Genomic DNA, 6,140 nt, shown 5'->3' with positions numbered 1-6,140 from the left:
ACTTTCCTTATTTTTGTTCTTGGTATTAGAGTTATTAGTATAGTTTCTATTAATTTAAAATGTGTCCTATTTGTTAATAAGACACATTAATTTATGTGTCTTATTCCCCCTATACCCCCCACACCCCCATGCTGGATGTGGTACAGCAGTCAGGTGTGAAAACAAAATAAGTCTCAGGACCACCAAATCGCTAAGCCAAAGGGAAAAGTCAAGCTGGGAACTGCATAACAGGTAAAGCTGCCTCCCATTTAATTCCTAAATAAGATAGCTACAAGGATTTTTAAAAGCTACATACCTCTCACAATTTTCTCACTAGGAGATTCCTTGTGGTCCCCAAGATCTTTACCCTAAAACAGTTCTGTTGAATTTCACACTCATAATGTAAATTGATAGGTACTGGAGAAAGGATAGAACTCAAAGTCATCCCTCAGCTCACCTGAGACAAATGCATATCTGATTGCTTCCTTTGCCCTATGTTTATTTTATCTTATGTAAAAATGCAGATTCACCGAGCCAGATGAATGCAAAAGTAACTATTCTGGCGCGGCGCAGTGGCTCACGCCTGTAATCCCAGCACTTTGGGAGGCCAAGGGGGCACAGATCACGAGGTCAGGAGATCGAGACCATCCTGGCTAACATGGTAAATCCCCATCTCTGCTAAAAATACAAAACAAAATTAGCCAATGGTGGTGGCATGCCACTGTAATCCTAGCTACTCAGGAGGCTGAGGCAGGAGAATGTTGTGAACCCGGGAGGCGGAGCTTGCAGGGAGCCAAGATTGCGCCACTGCACTCCAGCCTGGGTGGCAGAGCGAGACTCCGTCTCAAAAAAAAAAAAAAAAAAAAAAAAGTGACTATTCTTCTGCCCACCTCTCACATGTGAATGGCTGATCAAAGATTCAAAAGAATGCAACCATTTGCCTCTTATCTACTCACACCTTTAAATTTTTTTTCCCTATTCCCCACTATCTACCTTTCCCCCTTTAAATATTGAAGCTCTGAAAATCATCTTTGGAGAAAGTCACAGACCTGTCACCCAGGTGCCTGTCCCTAACCTTGGCAAAATAAACTTCTAAATTGATTGGGACATATCTCAGATACCTTTTGGTTTACACAAGAAAAAGCAGGTGCTTTGAATCCTAATTCTAACACCCATCTGCATAGTCAGGGGCAGTTTCCTTATCCATTCTAGACTTATTTTTTTCTCATTTGTGAGAAGGGAGTAACGCTCAACTTTTTCAAATTAAATTAAATCATGTATATTAACTACCAGCTACTCGCTAAATGCTCCTCTTACTAACTATAATTATCCAAAGGGGGAGAACTCAGCCTTCCCATCTCCAGACCCCTGCAGTGCCCTTGCCCACACCTTCAGAAAACAGGTGCTCCTAAGCTTGGTTGAACTGAAGGACCTTGTCTTTAGGTGGGTCCCTTTGCTTAATACTTATCTCAGAATTTAGAAGCCGTTTGACAGACACTTTGCTGACTGATGGAGCACTAAAGGATATTTCCCCATTAAATTAGTCAGTCTCCCTTGCCTTCCGCCATGATTATCAGTTTCCTGAGGCCTCCCCAGCAATGCAGAGCTGTGAGTCAATTAAACCTCTTTCCTTTATAAATTACCCAGTCTTGGGTATTTCTTCATAGCAGTGTGAGAACGGACTAATACAGGTATTATAAATAATCTAGAGATGATTTAAACTATAAAGGAGGATACCTATGGACTATATGCAAATACTACACCATTTTATATTGGTCATTTGAGCATCTGCGAATTTAGATATCCGCCAGAGGTCCTGGAACTAACCCTCAAAGACACCAAGGGAGGATTGTGTTAACTCTTACCCCTCAAAAACAAAAAAAAAAAAAAAAAAAAAATCTCAGCTTGTTGTGAAGGTTCACAACAGAAGAACGAATGCTGCTGCAGCTGAAAGAAATCCAGTCTGAACTTTATGTCAGTGCATGAAGCTGGAGGTGAAAACCCTGAGATGAGGAGAGGGGGATCAAGCCTAATGACCTTGTAATCCTTATTAAGGAATTTAGACTTCATCCCAAAACGGAGGAGCCATTAAGCTGGTGATCACTGATTTGCATTTACAAAGACTTTTCGAATATCTACAGCCCTCACACCTCACCTTCCATCATGTGTAAAGTCAGATGAATGATGTTAAGGGGTTAACACTTGAAACTCTAAAGTAGTAAAAGAAATTCAGAATGGAGAACACTGTGTTGGGAAAACCCAAGCACCGTGCACACAGTCCTCACTGCCCTGAGTCTGCCAACTCTGAAGGGGCCAGACAAGCTGCTATCACTTTGACGTCAGGGATATGAAGGTATGTTGCCAGTTACGAGACTAAATCAATGATAATGTTATTACATTGTTCCTCAACATAACATAAATAGTAACCTTATACTTCTCTTATATTGTTCCTCACAAACCCCACCTCCATTACTCCGTCATGCAAGCAAACACAATCTCTAAGAAAAAAGAAAAGGAAAGTGGACATATAGTACTGTCTAAGCACCCCCTGCCTTGTACCCCTGGAGATACAAGCTCCCAAATGTTTTTATTAGTGAGTCAATTATTTAACAGGGATATTGAAATATATTGGTGGGAAAGTATTCTCAGATGTGATAACAAAAGACAAGTATTTTATTTTCTATATGTTTGTGATTAATGAACATCTTTTTTTTTTTTTTTTGAGACGGAGTCTCGCTCTGCCGCCCAGGCTGGAGTGCAGTGGCCGGATCTCAGCTCACTGCAAGCTCCGCCTCCCGGGTTCACGCCATTCTCCTGCCTCAGCCTCCTGAGTAGCTGGGACTACAGGCGCCCGCCACCTCGCCTGGCTAGTTTTTTGTATTTTTTAGTAGAGACGGGGTTTCACCGTGTCAGCCAGGATGGTCTCGATCTCCTGACCTCGTGATCCGCCCGTCTCGGCCTCCCAAAGTGCTGGGATTACAGGCTTGAGCCACCGCGCCTGGCCAATGAACATCTTTTAAGAGCTGAACCGGGAAGGCAACTGAAATCCAGGCCATAGTGAGTACAGGCCACCTATGGCTCTGCTGAAGGGAACGTGAGTAAGCCCATGACCCAGAGTCATTCAATTTACAAAGGATTCCCTTGGTTTTAATACTATTTTACTAAACTCAAATATTGGCTAAAGAGGTTATTTGAAGAAAAAATAATGTTTCAGAAATGGAAATACCTAATATAAGATGATTCCTTACGTGTAGTTTGTCATCTAGTGTTAATTTGTGGGAATTAAAAAAGGCAGGTACAATAGTATCCAAGGAGGCTTATCAGGTGGCAAAGCAACATTTTCATTTTAAGGTATCAAGTTGTGTCCTAAGACCCTCTAAGGTTCCTGGAGGTGGATGAGTAGGCGGGCATGTGAATTGGCTACTTTTAAGAAATCAAGCCAAACACGGTGGTCCTTGCCTGTAATCCCAGCACTTTGGGAGGCTAAGGCAGGAGGATTGCTTGGGCTCAGGAGTTTGAGACCAGCCTGGGCAACACAGAGACTACATCTCTATAAAAAGTAAACAAAAACAAAAAAGCCAGTTGTGGTGGCTCACACCTGTAGTCCCAGCTCGGCAGGAAGCTGAAGTGGGAGGATTGCTTGAGCCTGGGAGGTCAAGGCTGCAGTGAGCCATGCTTGGGTTGCTGCATTCCAGCCTGGAAGACAGGACAAGACCCTGTCTGAAAGACAAAAAAGAGTTACATCTAGGAAACAAAATGGTTCTCAATTCTGGCTGCTTGGTATCACCTGGGAAACTTAAAAAATACAGATGGCCAGGTGACCCTCCAGACCTGGTTAGACACTCAGGTGGGACGCCAGCAACGGCTTATCTATAAGCTCCCCAGGTGGTTCTAACGTACAGCCAGCAGAGGGACCACCAGGCAGGGGGTTAAGACTGCGCCCCCGCCGTGTCTCTGCGGAAGTGTCATTGCTTAGCTATGTCACCCTGAGCAGGGAAATTGGGCTAATTAACATCTATGTGCCTCAGTACAAGGAGGATAATAATGTTTGCTGGGGTTATTATGAGGTTTAAGTATGATCATGAGTATCAAGTGTTTAGCATAATGCCTGGTACATTGTGCTCAGCAAATGCTAATATTATTAATAACATTTTATCAAGGAAAATATTTCATGAATTACTTAAAGAAACTACCTAAGGGATATGAAGGTATTATATAGGACATACTGGAAATAAGAACATATTACCTATGGCCTATTTCCATTCCTCTTAAACAGGTAGCCTGGTGAGATTGAATACTGATACCCAGCTCCATCTGGGAAGCTTGCTACTTCTTTTCCAGTGCTTACCTAAAGTGCTTTATAACACATTGAATTATTCCCAATTTTTCCTCATCTCTGTCTTTGGGGTCAAAATATCAAATGCTCTAGCAAATTTAAAGTCCTTTTGGGTCAGATATCCTTTCCTGGATTAAACAGGGAATGGAGCCACACCATCTACAGATGTGGTGACAGTGGGCACAGTCCTGTTTGTTGGGGACAACTCCCAGAGAAAAGAAAATCACTGTAATTTATAGTTAACTTCACAATCATAAAAAAGTAATCTATTATTAGCGTAGACTGTTCTGGGCAGAATGACTGTCGTCTGAAAAGGCTCAGAGGAGGCCAGTGAAGAGTTAGTGTTCCAGTTTGGTTGGAGAATTCAAACATGACTTATGACAAATTGGATATGAAGACTAGGGAAAGAGAAAACTCAAATATATTAGGTGCTAATTTGAAAGCACAGAGGAGAATGCTGCAGTAGAGTAGCAGAAAAGCGTGAGCCAAAAATAGTTAGAAATATATTGAGCAGATCAAGTATGGGCAGGAGATGCAGAGGGAGAATTCAGATGAGAAATATGGGCTGTAGGTCAAGACTGGGGAGTCAGTAGAAAGGAAGTGATGGTTGAAATCATGGGGCATGCAGGGGTTTCCTCAGAGTGACTTGACAGTCAGAAGGTAGACCACCAAGGAGAGCAGTCTACAGAGCTGTGTTATCACCAGAGAAGAAAAGTCAGCAAGGGAAACAAGAAAGGAACAAAGAACATTTCAAAATGGGATTTTTAAAAAAACAGAACAAGCAAGGGGGAAGAACTGAAGAGAGGTTAAGTTCAAAGCAGAAACAATTTGGCTTCTGTAAATTATTAGGATATCATTGGTGATATCAAAATGTGCAGAACCATTGGAAGTCAGAGCTTCAGCCAGGTTGCAATTATCCACATTATTGTGTGTAACTGGAGTCTGTTCTTTTCATTGCTATAGAACATTCTTCATGTGATTAGACCACACTTTTTTAAAAAAAATCCATTCTGTTGGTAGAGTTTTGCATTGTTTACTGTCCAGGGCTATTATAACAGGATGCTGCTATGAACATACTTGTCCAAGCCTTTTTTTGTGCATTTATTGTGGATAGGTGCAGAGGAATGGAGTTGCTGTGTCCTAGGGCAAGCTGAAAATTGGCTTTAGTAGACACCACCAGAATTTCCCAAAGTAGTTACACCAATGTACACCCCTGACAATAGCATATGAGAAGGCAAGGTGTTTCACATGCTTACCAATCCTTGGTATTGTTGGGGGTTGATCTGGCTTTTATCGTTGTTAGATTCATGGTTTACTTTAATGATTCTGGTGTACGTAGTGGAGTAAAATTATTGATTTAATTTGCATTTCTTTGATGACTAACAATACTGAGCACTTTTACATTCACTTAGTGTTTGAATATATTATTTTGTGGAATATGTATTTAAATTTTTTGCTTATTTTATTGTTACATAGGAGTTATTTATATCCTCAGTATAATTTGTCAGATAGATGTATTGCAGACTCTATGGGCTGCCCTGCTGACTCTCTTAATCGTGTATTTTGATGATAGACATAATAATGTAGCCCAATTTATCAACCTTCCTTTAGAGTTAGTGCGTTTTTGTGTGTCCTGTTCATTAAGTCTTTGCCTACCAAGGTCAGGAAGATATGCTATCTTTTCTCTTAGCTTTCATTTTTAGGATTAGGATATATCTGGAATTGATTTTTGCATATGGTATGAGGGGATAAATATTCTTTTTTTCCTCTTCATTACTGATATCCAAATGATTCCACACTCTTAATTGAAAACACCACCTTTCCT

This window comes from Macaca nemestrina, chromosome 8 (assembly GCF_043159975.1).
Source record: "Macaca nemestrina isolate mMacNem1 chromosome 8, mMacNem.hap1, whole genome shotgun sequence".
In the NCBI taxonomy this organism is placed as follows: domain Eukaryota; kingdom Metazoa; phylum Chordata; class Mammalia; order Primates; family Cercopithecidae; genus Macaca; species Macaca nemestrina.
Note: the sequence above shows the minus strand (reverse complement) of the source record.